The sequence below is a fragment of the Tamandua tetradactyla genome, chromosome 16, assembly GCF_023851605.1.
Source record: "Tamandua tetradactyla isolate mTamTet1 chromosome 16, mTamTet1.pri, whole genome shotgun sequence".
NCBI classification, from domain to species: Eukaryota; Metazoa; Chordata; class Mammalia; order Pilosa; family Myrmecophagidae; genus Tamandua; species Tamandua tetradactyla.
In genome coordinates this window covers 7,542,401-7,565,541 of record NC_135342.1, presented here as the reverse complement: position 1 = coordinate 7,565,541, position 23,141 = coordinate 7,542,401, and the positions used below count along the sequence as shown (strand labels likewise).

Sequence of the window (23,141 nt, the reverse complement as noted above, 5' to 3'; positions counted from 1 at the left end):
TGCTAGTGATCAATGAAAGGGAAGGGTAAGGGGTATGGTATGTAAATTTTTTTTCCTGTTTTTGTTTTATTTTTCTGTTGTCTTTTTATTTCTTTTTCTGAATTGATGCAAATGTTCTGGGAAATGATTATGATGATGAATATGCAACTATGTGATGATATTGTGAATTGCTGAGTGTGTGTGTTGGGAATGTTTGTGTTTCTTTCTTGTATTTTTTTAATTAATAAAAAATTCTAAAAAAAGAAAAGAACTCACTTTGGGTTGTCAGAAAGTCTTAGGGCAGAGATAAACACAGCCCTTAGTCCAAGTGTTCATATGTGAGATGAGGACTTGTCAGCCCCTCCTTGGAAAACCATTCCGGTCCCCAGGAGCTTGGAAAAGAATGAGCTTTTCTCAGACATTCTAAGGTTCTTTTTTATTATGCTAACTACAAACTTGTGATTACTTTGGTTAATTAGCAACTGAAAAAACGTTTTCAGAAAGATTCTCATTTCCCCAAGCCTGCATTATCAAGAGCACACCAGGTGAAATGATAATTGCAGTTCTATGGGGAGGTGAGGTCACAGAACCACAAGCTCATAACTCAGGATCTGGGTGCATCCCTCCCACACACACTGGCTGCCTTGACCATTGCATGGAGCCCCCCATCCTGGAAGGTGGAAGGAGTCAGTGAGCATTTTCTATTTTAGCCTAAGCAGTAAAGTCTGTAGGAGAAGGAGGCACATCGAGAGTCTGGGGAAGTGATCATATCAGGAAAGGGGTCCTTCATTGTTGAATTGGGTCTTGTGCCAAAACCACCCAGGAAGGATAAATTGTTCCTGAGGCACATGCTGGGCTAGTAAAGAGATCTGGGGGTCCCCAACCAGACACCAATCCCCGAAGTCTCCTGATGGCATTTAATGTAATCCTCACTGAGAGGGATTTGAGTGTTTATCTGGATGATTAAAAACCTCTCTTCTACTAAACAGGTGTTCAATAGGCCTGCAGTTACTAAATCAATCACTGTTCAGCCACCCTTATAGGATCAGAGAAACAATTTTTTTGCATTACAAGATGTGTGCCTTTAATAACTCTAAACTTCCAGTACGTAGTAGGTGATTCTATAGGAATCATTTCCTATTGTGCAGAGACTGTGTATGTGAATATCAACTGCTGGGATGCAAATGTTTCTCTAATTCTTAGAGTATGACAAGTTTAACAGAAATGCTAATTATGTCTTACTGAAAACATTCATGCTCTGTGGGTTATGGTGCATCTGTTTTACCTGGTGTAGTCAGAGATCCAGAATTTAAGGAAAAGATAACTTTATAATTGTGTTTCACACAGAAGATGCCTGAGTAAAATTGTGTTCTGCATTAAAAATATTCTAATAACAAACCAAAAACCTACTCTTTCTATTTATAAAATGCACAAGATATTTCGCTTTTGCATGTGATCATTTAAAAATCTTTGAGAAATCTCTCTGCATTTCTAATAGATTAAATTAAGTCATATCATAATGCATATAGAAGCAGTAACTAATCTCTACCTGAGAAACTTATTTCTAATGTTAGTGTTTGATGATCTTCAGTTTAGGAGAAGCCATGATATTGGTGAATAATTATTTTCATAAGTAACATTGTACTTTTGTTCCTGACAAATGAAAATGAGTATTTTGTCTGCTATTCTAATATGGACATATTCTTTCATTCATAAAGTCATACTGGCTCAGGGGCCAACTCCTCTACTACTACACATCATTTTGTTAGGACCCAAACTTTAATAAGTTCTCTAAATCTTTATTCTATTCAGTGATGGCCTACAGACTATGCCTTTACACATAAATTAAAAAATACTACAAACAAAATTACAAACTAAAATGCCATGAGACTAAAATCCCATGATTAAAAACAAAACTAGCAATCTAGATTATTGGAAGAATACACCTAACTAAGTTTAGTCCCATGGCACTGTGGTTAAAGTCTATGTCTTTGGAAACAGCCCCGGAAAGTACCAGTCACTGATTTGCCCCTAAGCCGGAAGTGAATTTAGACAAATCGTGCAGCCATCCTCTGTGTATGTTTTCCTAATCTTTACAGTGAAAATCTTAGTAATGTCTGCTTCATTATTTGTGAAGAAATTACCTCATAAATGGCCTTTTTATCAGTGATACCTACATTGTAAGTACTCTTTTAATGTCCTACAACTATCTCTTGAATGTCTTTTAATTGAAAAAACATCATATATACTCTAATATTGTATTATTCTTAGTGGTAAATGGAGAACGTTGGATTTCAGTAGACATGTTAATCCACCTCCTGTTTCCTTCCAGGCTCTTCTAACTCTGAGGTCACTTAAATAAAAGTCAGTGGGAATTGGCAGAATGTTCTCCAGGGATTTGGCAATAGGAATCATCTTCTTATCTCAGACCATAGTTGGAGTCCTTGGAAATTTCTCTCTTTTTCATTATCTTTTCATTTATTTCATTGGGTGTAGTTTAAGGACCACAAATCTGATTCTCAAAAACTTAGCTATAGCCAATTCTTTAGTTTTAATCACCAGGGGAGTTCCCCAGACAATGGAAGCTTTGGGTTGGAAACAATTTCCCAGAGATTATGTGTGAAAACTTCTTTACTACCTTCACAGAGTGGGTAGGGGTGTGTCCATTGGCAGCACCTGCCTCTTGAGTATCTTCCAGGCCGTCATCATCAGCCCCAGGTACTCCAGGTGAGCAGAGCTTAAAGTGAAAGCTCCCAAGTACATCAGCCTCTTCATAGCCATGTGTTCGCTCTTCTTCATGCTGTTAAATATCCTTATTCCTATGTTTTTGACTGGCAGCTGGAAAAATGATACCATCAAAAAGAAAAACTTTGGGTATTGTTCTCTTCAAGTTAATGAGAAAATCATGGCTTCAATTTCTGCAGCATTGCTATCATTTCCTGATGCTTTATGCTTGGGGCTCATGCTCTGGGCCAGCAGCTCTATGGTTTCCATCCTGTACCAGCATAATAGTGGGTCAAACACATTCACAGGACCACCCTCTCCATCATGCCCTCTGCTGAGTCCAGAGCTACCCAAGCCATCCTTTTATTGGTGAGCACATTTGCCTCTTTTTATGCCCTCTCCTCCATCTTTCACATTTCTCTTACTGTTTTTGATAACCCCAATTGGTTGCTGGTTGACATGGCTGCTCTATGCACTGCATTTTTCCCAACACTCAGCCCCTTTGTACTCATGGGCCAAGACTGCAAGGCATTCAGACTCTGTTTCACCTGGACAAGGAAAACAAAGTCTCCGAATCTGATTAGGAATATATAATTCTGTTTTTGAAGTGTTTACTTGCTTATTCAGCCATTATCACAGACTTTGAATCATAGTTGTGAAATTATCACAGTACAATAGAATGATGAGCAATGACTCTGAGCTTCTGCCTCACAAATATGTCGATCAATGGAAATGGTAAAGGTAAATGAAATATTAAGTAACTATCATGTAATTACCTATGGAATTGAAATTATAATATTATTTGCAGTGCAGTCATTCAGAGTTTATGCAATTAAAAAACAGTATGCACCAAAATATTCTAGAAATTATGGAGTAAATTTTTGGTTTGCAGCTTTCAATCTGATATTAAATTCTCCTTGAATTAACTAAAGATGGAAGAGTTGGTGGAGTTCCTTGAGAAAGAAAAATGTGAGACAGTCCTTCAGAAATCTGAAAAAGAAAACTGTTCTCAGGTAATAATGAGCATGGAATGAAACTAGACAATGACTTCTGTTTCAGTACAAGCATTGAGAACCAGGTTATGAAATTTGTACATTAAATCCTTGGAGAGATGACAGTTGTTTGAAATATAATTCCATGGAGTGGAATTAAGATATTTTAAACATTCTCATGAAAAAAATGGCAAGAAGCAACTGCAGTGAGAGACAGGATAGCATAAAGTATGTCTTTACTGATTAAAAAAAAATTAGGTAAATGTGGACATTGCAAAAATAAATGATATCTGGGATAAAAGTGCACGATTTTAGAGCTATGTATAAGGCAGATATTTTGGTAAAATGTGAGGATGCCACATGGATACATTAGAACGGACACCCACACATCTCTAAGGTGAAGAATTAAGTGTAGAATATCTTGCAACTGGAAGCAGTGGAGGAATAAACATTGCAAAGAGGTGAAGTCATATCCCTTCCTTTGGTGTCAAACTGTGGCTTATTGACTTCCAAAGGAACAAAATAGATAGTTCTCAAGTTTGTGAAGGATTTGAATATATACACAGACATGCACATAGACTCACACACACATACACACACTTGGACTTGTGTTTGTCAATGTATATACATGTGTATGAGTGTGGATTTATTTAGAAATGTGCATGTATTTATTTGTTTTCTATGTGCAAATATGTTTGTTTAGTCAGTGCAATCATGTTTTGTATCCATCAAGCAATTATACTGGAAATTTTGTAATAACAAATGTAATGATACTAATTACAGTAATTATGAGTTACCTTAACTTTTATATTTATTTTATCATGTTTAGATGATGATAGTTGTTTATATTGGTTGTGTATAATGCATCAAAATTGTTTAATAATATAAAAGTTTTGTATTTTTCTTGAAAAATTATCCAATTAAATGTAGTTAACCAGTGATGTTATCCAAACACAAGCAATTATTTTATATATATTTAATGTGGTAATTGATAGATTTGGGGTTAGATAAACCAACTTATTGTGTGCTCTTCATTACTGTTAATCTATTTTCTTCTTATTATTAGTTTAACTTCTGTGCTTTTAAATTTTTTAAAAGAATTCTACTTTTCACTCTTTGATTTTGGAGGTTCTAAACTCATTTTATGTTTTTTTAATCTAAATATTGCTACGTGTCTTAAAATGCAGTCTAAGGGTAATGTATAACATAGTGAATCTTGTGATGGGCAATGTCCATGATTAACTGTAGAAATATAATAATGTTCTCTCATGAGCTAAATCAAATGAATGACACTATTATATGGAGATGGGCCTCATGGGTTTTCTGAGCAGAATCACAGTAATTGAAAATGCAAATCAAAAATTAACTTGGTGTTTACAAAGGAATTTGAGTTAATTGTGCATTTTTACAGATAAGTACAAGACAGAAGTGAAAATATCTTGTTTGAAAACTTCCAGAAATTTGCAGTCTTTAGGTGCTAAATAGATTACTTACCAGTGCACCTAATAAAACTGTTTCTTGAAACTAGATTTCTTTTTCCATGCTGTATAGGGAGTCATGTTTCATTATTTTTCCATGTGAGTATCTCATTATTGCAGCACAATTTATTGAACTTTTTTGTCTTCTGTTCTTTGTTTTGCCTGTTCATTTTTTAGGAAGAGAATGGATGAAATTAGATTTTTTTAATGTGATTTAAAATAAGTTTTGCAAAACTTTCAAATTATCCTTTATATTTAGTTGTCTTCCAAATAATATTTCTAAGAAGAATAATGAAAGGATATTAGATTGTAATAATTATATTTCTAGACATTTCCTTATTTCATGTAATAAAGTTATTCAGCATATTGTTAAAATTGTCAATGTGACGCTTAAGTGGACCAGATTCTTTCAGCAGGTTATGATCAGGAATGTGCGTCTCCACTTAGTGGAAGGAGAGAGTCTTCTTTTATACAAAATTTTCCTGATTTTCTTTATTAAGAACAAATGCATTCTTAAACAAATTTCATTAATAAATTAATTAATTAAATACAGTGTAAAGTTATTTAATATCTTTACCTTCCATGTTGATAATAGGAGGATGTTTGAAAACCTACTTATCTGCTTCCAACTTTTTAATAATTGGAGATAGGTATTTAAAATCAATTTTACAATACACACGTCCAGATTGTAAATGCACAGCACAATGCAATTTTCACATTAAATGCAAAACTGGATATAGCTCCTAGATCAGAAAACAGACTACTGCCACACCAAAGGCTCCTCTGGGGGACCCTCTTAGTCTTCCAAAAGGAAGCCACTGTGAGCACACCTAATGGCACAAATCACTTTCCCCCATTTTATACCTTATATAAATATAATCTTACAGAATGAATCTTTTCTATTTGAATGTTTTCTTTCCATATGCTGTTTTTAAATATATCTTTATGGTAACATGGTCTTATAGATCATTCATTGGCATTGTTGGGAAGGACTCCATTGTGTGTCTCACTAAATATTTAATGATCTTACTTGATGCACATGTGAATGGATTTCAGTTTGGAGGCATTATGAATAGTTTTGCTATGTAAATTCTAGAACTTACACCAAAACAAGGGCAAATGGTGTTTTCCTTGCTACATTATAGAAATTGGCAGACATAGACATTCCTCTTTCTTCACTTCAGCCTTCCTAGTCTAATCTGTCTTTGGCCATATGTCAACAAACATAGAAATTGGGTCATCTGTCCCTCAAAGAATAACTTTTCACAGAAAAGAATCACTAAGCCAACTGGCCATTTTTAAAGATATGATAAGGTTGAGCATATCTGTGTATGTATGTGCATGTTCACGAGAGACAGACAGAGAGAGAAAGAAAGATAAGCCAGCTGACCCTACAGGAAATTATGTAATAATCTCATAGTAAGTGATTTTCCTCCATGTTCCTTCTAAGATGTTCTTGTCATGAAAGTGATTGTCTCATCTCCCTTCCTAATTCTGAGTCCAGCTCTATTGGTCCTAATCTCACATACACCTGTGCCCTCTACTCCAATATTCTACATTGCTGTTCCATTTTTGTAATGAAATTTTGCCAACTACATATTAAACCCATCCATATATTAATAGTGTATGATGGTATATAAGCATTACCTTCTCTTTAACAACAACAACCAAAAAAGAACCTGTTTTTAGAAAGTGTTTGGATTAACATATCAAACATATAACAATATGATTGAATGGATTCAAATCATGAGTACTGTTAACCCCAGCAATTGTAAATAGTGTAGAATTTAAAATAATTTGCAAATATGCAGTTATACCTACAATTCTTTATGGATGATAGCAGAAAACACAAGACTCCTGAGTCAGAGACAAAGGACATTTTCAATGATGGCACAGTAGACAGCACAATCTTACCATTTACTTTACTTTGTATGCCTTCTAATAGGAATATAGAGAAAAAAGTAAAAGTAGATTAGTGTTAGCCTGAGGATGGAATGGGAGAGAGGGATGAGTTTCATTTATAACTTTTGGAGTGACAAATCTCTAACTGAAGCCTGATTTCTTTCAGTTATTTTAACTATTTTCAGCAGAATTCTTACTCTGAGTCCTAGGTGTCTCACAGGTACTCAAAATTCCAAGGGAATACCAGGTTATACACAAACATAGCTCAGCCTCAAAATCTAGAAATAGCAATATCAGTTCTGGCCAAAATGTGATGGCTATAAGAGTCTAAAATGTAAGCCAATTTTCTTATAATTAGTTTCTAAAAAAAAGACCATACAATATTAACTCTTTTTTTCTGGCTTACTTTGTATAATATATTGTCCCCCAGGTTCATTCACCTTGCTTTATGTCTCACAACTTTGTTCCATTATGGAGCTACATAATATTTGATCATGTGTATAAACCACAATTTGCCATTCTATTTATTAGCCACCTCCATCCATTGGACATCATACGATCCATGTCCCACACTATCCTCATTTAGTCATATAGTCTTCAACAATCTCAATTTTATACAATTTTCATTGCTCACAGGGGGAAAATAACCAATAATCACACCCTCACCAATATAAAATCTAAACCTTCCCTTAACTCCCCCCCCCCATTATTTAACCCTGGCATGGGAGTGACACTGTTGATGTCTTCCTGTTGAACATAGACCCTAGCATGCAGCAGTAGTTTTCTCCTTTACCCCACTATTATTTACTTCTTGTACAAGGCACATACCTTTTAAGTACTCATATAAGAACTTATATTTGCAGTGTTAATTGGTGGGATACATGGCTGTATACAACCCTTTACAGTCATGGTCACTTTCAATAAGGCAGTAATACTTATAGACCCACTAATGAACTGTCTTCACTTCTAGCCATATACATTGTATTCTATACATTGCATTGAAGTTGAACATTATTAGATAACTCTGAGCCCATCTCTAGTTTCCACATAACTCCATTTCTATAGATTCTATATTAAAACCTATGAGTTTACCAAGGTCTTAAAAATGAAATCAAACAGTGTCTATCCTTTTGTATTTGGCTTGTTTCACTTAACATTATGTAAACTTCTCTAGCAAATGCTTCTTTGACCCACTGGGTGTTCAAGGGTGCATTATTTAACCTCCATCTATTTCTGAAAGTTCTGGTTCTTTTGGTGGTTATGGATTTCCATCTTCATCCCATTGTGATCAGAGAAAGTACTTTGCATAATTTCAGTCTTTTTAAATGTTTAAAGACCTATTTTGTGCACCAGCATAAGAATGATCCTGAAGAAAATTCCATAAGTGCTAGGGAATAATGTTTATCTTGGTGATTTTTGATGTAAAGATCCATATATGTAACTGTTAAGTCTAATTCAATTGTGAAATTGGTTCCATTCTCTATTGCCTTTTTGATCCTCTCTCTGGTTGTTCCATCTATAAAGTACAATGGTGTATTGAAGTCCCCCCATTACTGTTGACACATCTATTGCTTGCTTCAATTATGCCAATATTTGGCTCATGCACTTCAGAGCTCCTTGATTGGGAGCATAAGCATTTATGAGTGTTATTTATTCTTAGTGAATTGTCCCTTTTATTTATATGTATTTTCCTTCTTTGTCCCTCAATGTGTCTTTACATTTAAAGTTTAATTTGTCTGACATTAGCAGAGTTACTTCTGCTTTATTTAGGTTATAACTTGCATGGAACATCATCTTCCATCCTTTCACTTTCAATCTACTTGTATCTAGGCTTACAAGTCTCTTGTAAGCACCATATAGATGAACAAATTTTCTGGATCCATTCTGGCAACACATATCTTTAAGTAATTAGTTTAGGCCATTAGCATCCAAAGTTATTATGGTAGAAGCAGTTCTTGAATCTATTAACTTATCCTTTAGTTTCTATTTGTAAGATCTATATATTCTTTCCTCTCTTTCTCTTTTTGACTTTTAATTATCATTACTGGCATTCTTAAGTTCTGTGCCCTCCTCCAGACCTCACTTTCCTATCTTTTATTCAGCTGACAGAACTCCCTTTAGTAATTCTTAAAGGTCTGGTCCATTGTTGGCAAATTCTCTCAGCCTTTGTCTGTCTGTGGAAATTTTAATCTTTCTCTCAATTTTCATGGAAAATTTGGCTAAATATAGAACTCTTAACTGGAAGTCATTCTCTCGAAAGAGCTTAATATATTATACCACTGCCTTCCCACCTCAATTGTTCCTGTTAATAAATCTAAACTTAGTCTCATGTGGTTTCCTGTGTATGTGATGAGTTGCTTTTCTCCTGTTTCTTTTAGGATTTTCTACTTCTCTTCAACATTTGACAGACTGATTAGTAAATCTTTTGTTAAAGGCTGATTTGGATTTACTTTATTTTCAGTTGTATAGACATCATTGATTCACCTTTTTTAATAAAAATGGTGTTCAGCCTTTATCTTCTCACTGAATCTTCCAGCCCTTTTATCTTCTCTATCTGAACACTGCTGATTCCTATATTTGTGTGCTTCACGTTGTCCATCATTTCCCTGAGACCCAATTAAATTTTTTCCATCTTCTTTATCATTTGTTCTTTTGTGTATTCAAATTCAATGGTCCTGTCCTCTGGTTCATTTATTCTTTCTTCTGCTTCTTCAAATCTGCTGCTGCATATCTGAAGTATATTCTTGATTTAGTCTACAGAATCTTTCATCTCTGTAACATCTATTTTTTCTGATTATTCTTTCAAATTCTTATTTATGCTCTTCTATTGTCTTTTTTAATATACTATTTGTCATTAGCCAACCCATTGAATTTACTTAGTAGATTTGTAGGAATATCACTGATTAGTTGTTCCCAAGTCTTTGTCTTTTCTGGGGTATTTATTTTGTCATTAGGTTAGGCTATATCTGTCTTCATCTTCATATGCTTTGTGATTTTCTGTTGACTTTAAGGCATTTAATTATCTTGATGAGGTTACTTTGGAAATTTATCTTCTCGGTTGTCTAAGGTTTTGTATATAATGGATTGTTGTGAGGCAGTTCTCAGGGCATAGGGCAGAGAGCAGTGGTGTGTTTGCCAAGTGCCCTGCAGGGTAATGTCTAAGACAATGCCCAGAAATATGGGGTTTCAGAAGTCAGGAGGGTTCTTATCAAGAGGAGTGCAAGGGCTGGGGCATGGTTACAGGTGTCTCTTGGACATTGTGGAGAGTAGGGGGTAGATGCATGTGTGTTCTGGGGCAGATGGTGGGGTGCAGGTGTGCATGTGTGAGGGGCAAACAGGGTAAGCGTGATGTGGGGTGTGGGTGGTTTGGAACAGAGTGCATACATGCAAAGGTCATGGGGTCAGCAAGGAGGTGGTGAACACATGTGTGGGGCAAAAATGGGGAACCAGTGCATGTTTGCATGGGTTGCAGCAATGGGATGTGTCACAGGTTCTTGTGATATGTGGGGAGGCAGATTTGAAGTGCTTGAGGTGCAGGGGGTAAGGTATAGTGGGTGTGGAATGGGTCAAGGGTGGTGCAGAGTGCATGGGTCCATAGGTGTGGGGCAGTTAAGTGGTGCACCTTGGCTTGTTTCCTTATGTTCACATCCCTGTCTGTGCACTCCTGAGGGCTCTGACCTTCATTTGAAAAGGTGCTTGGGAAGCTCAGTGCACTAGTTGGATGGTCTCTATGAGTAGGGAATGATTGTTTACTTGTTTCTAGTTTCACCAAAGGAACTGTGGGCTGTGATGCTTAAGGGAGCTGACATCCTAGGCTAACTTCAGTGGCAGACACTTCCTTGGGCATGGCTTTTTGTCCTCAGTGGAGTACCAGTAGAGCACATTCACCTAGCTCTCTACACTCTGCTTCCTAAATGTTTTATCCAGGACCTTCTTATGTAGTGTTGAACACTCTCAGACGTGTGCATACCTTGGAATGGGACACAGCAGCAGGACTCTTTCTTATCTCCATGATGCATTCTCAATACCCTCAGAACAGTGAGATGGCAGCCAGTGGTTCCCCAATCTCAGGGGCACAGGTTATATTGTGCCCTTGGAACATTGCAGTGGTGGCCAGATTCTTCCTAATCCCCAGTGAATGTGCTCAACTTTCTCTGAAGCTTTGGGTGGCAGCACTCTTCTTGATCAATGGAGTAGAAAGTCTTCCCTCTGAAAGCTCTTGGACAGTTTGACCTTTTCCACAAACATGGGGGGGGGGTCTGCTCATTCAGCCCACATGTTAGTTCTAGAACTTATCTTCCATGATTCCACCTTGGAAATGATTTCTAATTAAATTTCTCCCGTTTTTGACCCTTTCGTCAGATTCACATGCATACACTGGGGTCCCCAAAATCAGGCATTCCGAAAAACCTTCTGGATAACTACATTTCCCACCCTGACTCACACAGAAATGGCTGAAAGATTCCATGATCAGTTAAATTATCACATGGGACACTATTCTCTAGGGACTCATTTTTGGATGCTCAGAATTTTCCCAATCATCAATTGCTGCCTTCTTTGTGTCCAAGAGTTAATTTCTTACCTTATCCCTTTCCTGTCACATTTTACCATAAACTTCAAGAAGAAGCTTAGCTGCACTTTCCACATTTAATTTGGAAATCTTTCCAGCTAACTATCCAAGATCATCTCTTTCAAATTCTGCCCTCCACCTGGCATCAGGATCAATTTTCCCAAGCTCTCTGTCACTTTCATGATCATCATTGTCCAGTTTTTAATGACACATTCATCATTTTTGTTCAAGATTTCATTGGAAGGAAATTTAAATCCATATTTCTACCAGTGATTTCTTTAAAACAACACAAGCCTTTTCTATGAAGCATGTCACAATTCCTCCAGAGTCATCCCTTTACCCTTTGATAAAACAATCCTAGCATTTTTTTTGGATTTTCAAATTGCAACTCTTCATTACTGTTGCCAACATCTGGAAAAATGCAACACACCAGAAAAGAATAAGTTCTGATAATGGGGATTTATTAACTTCCAATATATTGTTCTTATGCCATGCATATACCCAATTCAAGACGTCAAAAGAATGACACTTTCTCCTAAATGAAATGTTGCTGGTGACCTTGCATATTTCTGTCACATGGGAAGTCATGTGGCAATGTCTGCTCGTCCTTCTCTCCCAGGTTTCATTGTCTTCAGGTTCTCCACTTCTCTGCATGTGTCTTTCACTTAACTTCTTTCTCTGTCAGCTTCTCTACTTTTTCCATCTTTAATCCTATATAAGGACTCAAGTAAGAGGATTAAAACCCATTTTGAAAGAGATGGGTTATAACTCAATTGAAAAAAGTAATCACAATACTCCACTCACAATAAGTCTACACCACAGGAATTGATTAAAAAACATATTTTTAAGATGTATAACAGGTTCAAACTACCAAAAACCCCTCAGCAATATAGGCTTATTGAGTTCTCTAGTATCTGAAGAGTACACGACTTAAAATTTTCATGAGCATGACCTCCGACTTGTTTCATTAAAACTTCTTTGCTGTTTTTAAATTCCTTGGTTTCTATTGTCACATTTATATTGTAGAAACAATGATTTGTTTTCTAATTTTCAGTGCATCTATGTCCAGGTGTTACAGTGGTACAGGAAACCCAAGGTTTGAAAGTACTGCAACATGAGATGGGTTCCAGTTCCACCCTGTCTTAGTGAGTGATCTAGTGTTCTAGTTAGTAAGCTACTGAAATGTAATGCATCATATACAGTACAACTTTTAAAAAGGGGAATTTATCAAGATATAATTTACACTTCTAAGGCCATAAAAATGTTCAGATTAAGACACCAACAAGAAGTAACCTTCTCTAGAGAAAGGCTGATGAAATCAATCCAGGGTTTCTCTCTCAGCTTGGAGGGCACATGAGAACATCTGCTAGCTTTATGTCCTGGCTTCTTGTTTCATGAAGGTTCCCCAGAGGCTTTTATTCTTCTTCATCTCCAAAGGTCTATGACTCTGCATGTTCTGTTTGTTCTAGCAGCTCTGTCAGTTCTGATAGCTTTAAATGTTTTTCCAAAATGGGTCCCTCTTATAGGGGTCCATTAAATAACCCCACCCATGAATGGGTGAAGATAAATCTCCATGGAAACTGTCTAATCAGAAGTTACCACCCACAACTATGTAAGTCATTTCTCCATGGAAACAATAAAAAAGATCTACCCAGTATTGCTAAATGAGGATTAAAGGAAATGGCTTTTCTGGGGTACATAGTAGGTTCAAACCAGAGCATCCAGTAAGGTGGAGGATTTTTCTGAGTTTCTGTTTACCCATCAGTAAATAACTCCTTCTTATAAAGGAGATGAAATGGGGGGCATAAGTATCTGAGGAATAAATGTGTCATTTCTTGAGGGGCTACACACCTTGTAAGCAGCAACTAGTCAATACTGGATCTACAACACCTGTGGCTCCTTAGCCATTGGCTTCATATCAGTAAAAGTTGGAAGGTGATGGCTCTGAGGATATGGGGTGTGGGATGACACTCAGACATGCAGGACAGGACTAGATTCTCATGACCCCCTTTCACACACAAGAGAACATAGGGCAGGGCCATTCCTAAACATTTCTATTTACAAAAGGCTATAGATCCAAAGACTCAACTGTGGGTACCAAAATGGTCTTTCCTCTCAAGTAAATATATATATTTTTTAAATTCTGTCACTATGGATTTATTTTAGCAATTGTTTTATTTTCCAAGCTGCTAAGACAAATACTACATGGTGGGTTGGCTTAACCAGAGGAATTTATTGGCTCATGGTTTCAGAGGCAAGAAGTAGTCAGCCAGCAATCCTTGTGTTCCTAGATTATAATAGATTATCTGTAATAGATGTCTGTTACAGATATCTATTTGATATTTTCTTATCATGTGGAAATGTGTTTTCCTTTTTTCTGATTTCACTGACTTCCAGGTTTCAGATCCCATGCCTTCTCCTTCTGTGTCCAATTTCCTTTGCCTATGAGGATTTCAGACATATTGGATTAAGGCCCATCTTCATTCAGTTTGGTCATAACTTACCCAATCGCGACATATTCAAATGTCAAATTTCACAAATGGGTTCACACTTATAGAATCGGGATGGGACCTGAGCATACCTTCTTTGGGAAACATCATTCAATCCCCAATAACTTGTCTCAAGTTTCACATAAATGGAACAAATATGCATAAACTCTTTTGTACTTGGCTTCTTCCACTCAGCATAATGTTTTGGAGTATAGAACTATGATGCTGCTTTATATCAGCAATTTGCATTCCTTTCTGTTGCTAACTAGTATCCCATTGTATGGCTATATCATTATTTGTTTGTCTAGTCACCCATTCAAGTAATCTTGGATTGTAATAGGTGAGGGCTATTAAATATAAAGCTGCTGTGAGTATTTGGGTACAGTATATGCTTAGAACACTTGCTTATAGTGCTCAATTCTTAGGAGTGAAGTTGATGGCCGGTATATGATTAATTCTATAAAAAATTGTGAAACAGTTTTCCAATATGGTTGTATCACTTCATATACCCCAACAATGCATGTGTGGTTCAGATGCTCCACATCTTTACCAAGACCTAATATTTTCCAACTTTTTACTGTTAGTACTTGTGCCAGATTGAAAGGATTTATGTACCCTAGAAAAGCAATGTTTTAATCCTTGTCAAACTTTTGGTATCAAACCTTTCTTTTAATCCTTATTCAGGACTACAGGTTGGAAACCTGGTTAGGTTATCTCCAAAGGGATACGACTCACCCAGTTATGGGTATTAACTTTTGACTAGAGGGAGATGTGACTCCACCCATTCCAGGTGGGTTTTGATTACTTTACTGAAATCCTTTAAAACAGGAAGCATTTTGGAGGAAGTCTGAAAAAGATGAGGGAACCACAGTGTCCCCACAGTCAGGAACATTTTGGAGATAAAGAAGATTGCCCCCAGGTAGCTTCATGAAGCAAGAGGCCTGGAGAGAAGCTAGAAGATGTCACCATGTTCACCACATGCCTTTCCAGTGAGAGAGAAACCCTGAACTTCATCAGCCTTTCTTGAGTGAAGGTAAAACTTGTTGGGGCCTTAATTTGGATGTTTTTATTGACTTGCTTTGATTGGGACTTCTTGGTTTTAGAACTGTAAACTAGAAACTTATTAAATTCCCCTTTTAATGGCCATTCTAGTTCCGGTACATCCCATTCCAGTGGCTAGCAATTAGGTCACCACTCTAGCCATGGTATAGTGGGATATCACTGGAGAAATTTATATTTCTCAGATGATACTGAAAATTTTTTCATGAGGTTAATGGACATTTGTATATTTTCTTTTGTGAAATGTGTCTGTTCAAATATTTTGCCCATTTGCAAAATTCTTTTGTCTGCCATTTTAGTAAGTAGTATGATTTAGATATGTATTCAGAGGGAAAATCCTTTCTCAAATACATTTAGTACATTATATATTGCTGCCAGTCTGTGGTTTGATTTTTTTAAAATTTTTCCTGAGTACTTTCAAAAAACAGAAGGGTTTACTTGTGTTTCATAAATCTTTACCTACTCCAACGTTGTGAAGATTTTTCTAGGTTTCTACTGATTTTATAGTCTTAGTTTCTATATTTGGTTCTATAACCTATTTCAAGCATTTGCTGTGCAGCAGGAGTTTAGGTTCATTTTGTTTCTCCATGCAGATGGCCAGTCATTTATGCATTAGTAGGTGAGAAAGAGATCATCTCCACATCTGGTTACTTTGGCCCCTTTATCAATAGTCAGAACTCGTTTTTCATTGGTGTGTATAGATATGCATGCATGTATGTGTGTATGTGTATCCTCATAACAATGTTGCAGTCTGGATTGTTGTAGCATTATTGTAAGCTAAAAGTTAGCTAATAGAAATTCTACAGTTTTATTTTACAAAAAGAAAATTTTTGATTATTCTAAGTTCCTTACTCTTTTAATGTAGCTTTTTAAACCAACATGTTAATTTCTACCAAAAAAAGCAGGAAGCTTTATTTCAATTGGATTGAACCTATATATTAATTTTGCAGAATTTCTATCATAGTAATTTTGAGCCTACTGATCCATTAACACTATATGCCTCCATCCATTTAACTCTAATATTCTGAGCAGTGATTAGTAATTTTCGATGTATGTCTTGATCAAAATTTATCCCAGTTTCATGTTTTTGTTGCTACTGTAAACAGATATGGTAAATTTAAAATTTCCTTCAAATAGTAATATAATTAACATTGTACCATGAGATGCTGTTAAACTCATATCAGGTAGCCTTTTTGTAAATTTCTTAGGATTTACAGTGTGCAGAATCATGTCATCCACAAATAAAGGCAGCTTTACTTCTTCCATATCAATTTGTATGCCTTTTTTATTTTTGTCTTACCATATTTCACTGGCTATGATCTCCAGTACCAAGTTGAGTAGAAATGTAGAAAGTGGGTATCTTTGCTTTGTTTCTGATAATAATGAAGAGGTGGTCATTCTGTCGCCATTATGATGATGGCTCTAAGTTTTCAATAAATGTTTTTATCAAGTCAAAGAAGCTCCCTGCTGCCTTAGTCTGCTGAAAATATTGATGTTGAAAGTATTAAAAATTGTGAAACTCTTATACTGCATCTGTTTTGATAAACATGTTTTTTCCCTTTGTTCAGTTAATTTGATGAGTTTTGGTAACTAATATTTTTCAATTTTAAATCAAATTTGCAATCCTGGTCTAAACACCAATTATCCATGCAAAATTTTCTCTTTTATGTATGTTAGTTTTGATTCACTAATATTTTGTGAAGTATTTTTGTGTTTATGTGTATGAGGGATATCATTCTATAATATATTTTCTTGCAATATATTTATTTGGTTTTGTTGTCAGAGTAATTCTGGCCTTATAAAATTACTTGGAAAATTATCTTTCTTGATAGAATTCACATAGAATTTTGGTTGTTTCTATATTGCATGTTTGATAGAATTAACTTGTGAAACCATCTAGGCCAATGATTACCATTTTTGGATGACTTTTAATTATAAATTACAAATGCAACATTTTAAGTAGGTTGAATAAGATTGGCTATTTCTTCCTGCATCATTTTTGATAATTAATGTCTTTAGGCAATTTATCCATTTGCATAATTTATTAGATTTATTGACATAAAGCTATTCATAATATTTCTTTATTATCCTATAAATGTCTGTAGGATCTGTAGAGATGGCCCCTTTAGCTTAATATTGATATCTTTGATAATTTGTTCCTACTTCAACTTTTTGTATCATTCTAACTAGAAAATTGTAAATTTTGTTGACTCTTTCAATGAATTAGATTTTGGTTTAGTGATTTCTGCTATTGTTTGCCCATTTTCTTCTTCATTGATTGACCATATTATCTTTCAAATATTCTTCCTTCTACTTAGTTTGGTTTTACTTAACTCTTCTTTATGGTATGGCAGAAGCTTAAACAATTGATTGTAGACCTTTTTTCTTTCCTTATGTAAGTATTTAAACTCCAAGTTTTTCTCTAAGCACAAATTTAATTACAGCCACTAATTAGGATTATTTAAAAATTTTCATTCATTTTCCCTTTTTTCACTTCTTTTTTGGCTTTTGATTTGCCTATGTGTTATTTTGAAGTGGAATATAAATATCCAACATCTAGGAGTTTTAATATATGTCTTATTGTTATTAATTTCTGATACAATTCCCTTTTGTCAGAGGACATACTCTAGATAATTTCTGTACTTTGAGAATTATTGAGACTTGTTTTTATTTCAGCATGTATACTATCTTGTGAGCATTTCATAGGCAATTGAAAGCATCAGTATTCTACTGTTCTTAGGTGACATCAGTATTCTACTGTTCGTAGGTGGAATGTTCTATAAATGTCAGGTCAAGTTGGTTAAAGGTGTCATTCTTCATGCTTATTCATTTGCTGTTTATATGTTCTATAAATTACTAAGAGAAAACAAATGACACCACTATAATTGTGAATATTTCTATTTCACCTTTTGGGTCTTAAATTAGTTCTCAACTGCTGTATATCAAATTACCTCCAGCCCTGTCCACTTAAAATAACAGGGATGTATTATCTAAAAGTTACTGTACTTCAGGAATTCTGGAACAGTTTACTTGGGTGGTTCTTATTCATTGCCTCACAGAAGTTTGTATTCAAAATGTTATCCAGAGCCACATTTATCTGAAGGTTATGCTGGGTTAGAGGTTTCACTCTATGATGGGTGCTGGCAGGGGCTTCAGGTCCTTGCTACACGTGCTTCACCATAGGGCTGTTTGAGTATCCTCATGACATGGCACTGGCATTCTGAGTCAGCTGCCTGCAAACCTCAGGTGTTTGGCTTTTCTGACATATGGACATGCATGTGGAAGCATCTTCTACTTTCTCCTACTGATGCTACTGACTTCCAACTTCCATCCCCTTGGCTTCTCAGGTAAGTACATTTTAATGAATAAAATGTTTTTAAACCTTGAAGTGCAAAATTTAGAACTCAAAACATAAAATATGTCATTTACAGTAAGTTTATTCTCCTTGAAAATAACCAAAAAATGTTCATTTACAATTTTATATTACTTAAATGGTTTAAAAAAATCAACCAAGAGAATCCTGCCATAAGAATTTGCACTAAAATACTTCCAGACAGTCACAAACTCTCTTCACACAGATTCTTACAAGATGCAGATCCAAATGTTGAGTCCTTCATCCATATTTTCTTAACCTTAGTGACCACAACTTCTTTTTTCACCATATTTCCCCCAGCATTTAAAGTAAAGTATTATATATTCTAAGCAGTTAATGAGTATCTGATGATAGGAAGAAAGCTATCAATATGGCGATATTCCTTCCCTTGTACCTAAATATTGAAGCCATCATCTACTCCCTGACTGCTTATTTCTTTGACACCCATGAAATCCTCTCCTTCTGCAAATGGGCCTCTACCTACAGGACTTGGCCAAGATGAATGTGGCCAACATCAATCATCATATGCCAGTGTTTAACCTTGTAATGGTCCGGTTCATGTCTCAGCTTGGGCAAGTGGTGGTTCCTGTTAGTCTGGTTGGGCAAGTGCTGACCTGTCTGTTGCAATGAGGACATTTCATAGAATTAGATCATGATCACATCAGCTGCATCCACAACTGATTCCATTTGTAATCAGCCAAATGGGAGTGTCTTCTTCAATGAGTGATGCTTAATCTAATCACTGCAAGCCTTTTAAGGAGGATTCAGAAGAGACAGGCTCTATTCCCCCTTTGACTGGTGAGCCTCTTTTGTGGAGTTCATCCAGACCCTCCATCAGAGTCATCAGCTTCACAGCCTGCCCTGTAGATTTTGGACTCTGCATTCCTGCGATCATGTGAGGCACTTATAAATTTTATATTTGCTAGTATTCCCTGTTGATTCTGTTTCTCTAGAGAACCCTCACTAACACAACCCCCAAGAGTCACAACTAAGGGATCTATTAATATAACTCTGTACTTACCTATAACCCACTATTCTATGTATATTTAGGAGGTTTTAATGGGTATTTTATATAAGCATATTTTTCCTCCTGGGTTGAAATCTGTAGTGATCCATGAGACATTCATCATTCTAACACCCATCCTACCCTTCATAATTCCTGTATCTCCCAGTGTCATCCTCCCCACCATCCCACCACTCCAGTGACCTTTAGACATTTCCTGTACATCTACCTCTCTCCCCTATGGTCATTTGAGACTTCTTGACTTCTATAATTGGACTCCACCTTCATCCAGTGGTCTTTCTGACTGTCATCCCTTCACTTGCCCCATTCCCCCCATTCAACTTATGTGAGACCATTTTTTATACCTCTAGCCCTCTAATTTTCAAACTCCATAGTCCCCAACCATTGATCACCCACAACTTCTTAATGATTCCCATGTATAACACCTACCCTAAAATCCCTGATATTTTCTCCTGGGCCATTTATCTTACTCCTGCCCAGTTTCCTAACCAACTCACTTCATCATCTTGTTCACATTTTGCTTCCCAGGGATCATTGATTTTCCTAATTCCATATTTCCTTCTCAAAGTCTACCTGAGCCTTGGACCACTAATAAACCTCATGACCTTTCTAACTCACCATTTATCTTCTCTACCCCTCATTCTATTTAATTCCTCACAGATATTAATTCTTTTATACCTCTTAGCTGCTCCTGCTCTTTACCAAACTTTACCCATTGTCTGGACAGTTGAATGATCCCGTGCTTTTCCATGGTCTAATGTCTTCCACATTCAAATTCTGCAGTTCTCTTACCTTCCTTGGACAGTTGCCCATTTTTACTCTTAAACATGACAGGATACTTTAATCCAAATGCGACTTGACATGCTCACTTTTAACACATTTATTTCACTCCCCATCTTTATTTTCTATATTCTCATATATTCAGGGTCTTGGCTTCTCTTTTTTCTCCCTACATTTCCACCCTATCCCACAGTGTTTATTTTACCCATCTTTATAAAAATGTCTTGCATTGTCTTTCCACCAATGCCACAACTTTTTCTTTTAGCACTAATGCTCACTGTACTTTTTACATGATGCACATTGCAATATAATCCTTGAGAGTTGTTGGAGGGTTGTAAAAAGTATAAAGTATACATTTATAAACAAGGCTTGAAGATACCACTATTCTTCCCTGTATGAACATGGTGTTAAGATATTCATACATATTCTGTCAGAGTGTGTGTGATTTGGTGCATATGAGTAGGATTGTATGAGTTTGTGGGGGTCTGCATTCGTCTGTATAAATGAGAGTGGGTTTATACATGACACTTGGCAGAGTTTAAGTTTGTGATTAAATGTGCTATGAGGTGTATATTTGCAATTATGTGAGAATATGTGATTCTGTATCTGTTGGTGTGCATGCATGAGTGTCAGATATTTGTGTAAGTCTGTAAATGTACACATATGCATGGTCTAGTTGTTTTTTTTTTTTAGGGCTCTAATCCCTGAATTGTAAATTTAGGGACATTTAATAGTGGACCTGGGTAAAACCTGAGTTTATTTGAAGGCAAAGACAAAGTAATAATTTGAGCTCTAATTAGTTGGTTGCAAAAATGATGAGTGCTCATAACTGAAAATTCAGCCAAAAGTAAGGGTAGAGGACATTGATCACAAGTCAATGCTCTCATATTGAGGAAGTAGCATGATGTATCTGATAGTTAAATGAATGCCTTAAAACTATCTGATCATGGTGCTTTTCTTACTGAGAGTCTCTTATACATTTACCCCTCTATGATTTTATGCACACTTCTTCATTTATACATCCATTCAATACTGGTAAGGTATATTTTCTTAAAAAATTCCATATTTAGATTTCAAAATTAGCTGACATTTATTGCTTGCTATCATGTTCTTTGACTTGGAATTCTGAAAAACGTTTTTCAAGTGCTTTGATTCCATATCTTGGGCAATCTTTTGATTCTATATCTCAGGTACTCACTTAAATGACTGTGTGGCCCAGTGGTCTCAAGATTAGGAAAATGCTCCCTTTGGGGTAAATGAATGTCTTCTGGAGACAGACCATAATCAGAAATAAAACCCTTTTATTGCCAGTCCCTCAGGTGTCAGAATTTTGCCTTGGACTGCTGCCAGGAGCCTGGAATACAGGAGTCTGGACAAAAACACTCCAGTGGTCTCTTTCCTGGTACTAACTAGACACTTGTAATTAGTTTTTGTAACTAGAAACTGAGAAAAATGTTTTTAAGAAATATTCTCAGTTCCCAAGCCTGCACTGTCAAGACCACACCAGGTGGAATGATAGTTGCAGTTCTGTGGGGAACCAGAAACCCATAACTCAGGATATGGTACTTCTCTCTCACAAACACTCTGACTGTCATGACCCTCACATGGAGTCCACTCTACTAACAGGTCGAAGTAACTGGTTAGTTTTTATTAGTTCAGGCTGAGAGGCAGAGTTTGCAAAAAAGGAGGCATATTAAAAATCTTTGAAGTGACCATATCAGAAAGGTGATCCTCCAGAGTTTGAATTGGGTCCAGTGCCAAAGCTGCACAGAAAGGACAGACAGGGGCTGAGCTAGTAAAGACAGGTGGGGGTTCCAGGGAAGACACAAATCCCTGATGACCTCTGATGGAATTTAATGTAAATCCTCACTGAGAGGGATTGTGGGTGATTTAATCTAGGTGACTAAAACCTTTATAAAAAATGCATTCAAGTCCTATAATATTGAAATCAATTGCTGTTCATTGATGCTTGTAGGAATCATGGAGACAATTGTCAGGATTGCAAGAGGTGTACCGTTAATAACTCTCCATTTGTAATAAAGAGTAGGGTGAATTTGTAGGAGTCATAATATCCTTTGTAAGAATAGTGAATGTGAATGGAAACTGTAGGCATGCAAATGGTTCTCTAATACTGGGAGTGTGATGTGTTTAGTGAAAACAGTAATTACGTCTCTACTGAAAACATCCAGAGTCTGTTGATTATATTCAGTCTGTTCTTCCTCTTGAAGTCAGGGAAGCGGAATTTAAGTAAAATGAACTTTATATTTTGGGTTTCATATAGTAGTTGCCAACTCAATTACATTTTATGATTAACTTCTGGGTTTAGAATATTCTAATAGCAATCCAAAAATCTATATGATATGCACAATATTTTAAAGCTTGCATATTCTATTTTGAATATGTCCTCATTTAGAAATCTTTCAGAAATCTCACTGCATAACTGATCATTTTAATTGTCAGGAATTAATATATTCCTGAGAAGTAACTTAGTTTCTATCCTACAATATTTTACCTCACGTTAGTATGTCATGACAGTCAGTAGAGCAGATGACATGAGATTTTTCCATCATTGCTTAGATAAGCGACATTGTACTTTTCTGCCTGATGCAGATGTGACTGAATTTTTCTGCTACCATCTAAATATGGAGACATTCATTCATTCACGAAGTCCCACGGACTCATGGGTTGTTTCCTGTACTATCTTTATACTGTCTACATTAGTTAGGATCTACATTTTGTTAAGCCTTACATCTTTATTCAATGAAAATATT

At 36.0% G+C, this 23,141-nt stretch overlaps 1 pseudogene; it reads left to right on the top strand.

Annotated features, from left to right (window-relative positions):
* Positions 1-2,362: 2,362 nt before the first annotated feature.
* LOC143660141 (vomeronasal type-1 receptor 4-like) lies at positions 2,363-3,297 on the top strand (annotated as a pseudogene).
* The last annotated feature ends 19,844 nt before the right edge of the window (positions 3,298-23,141 follow it).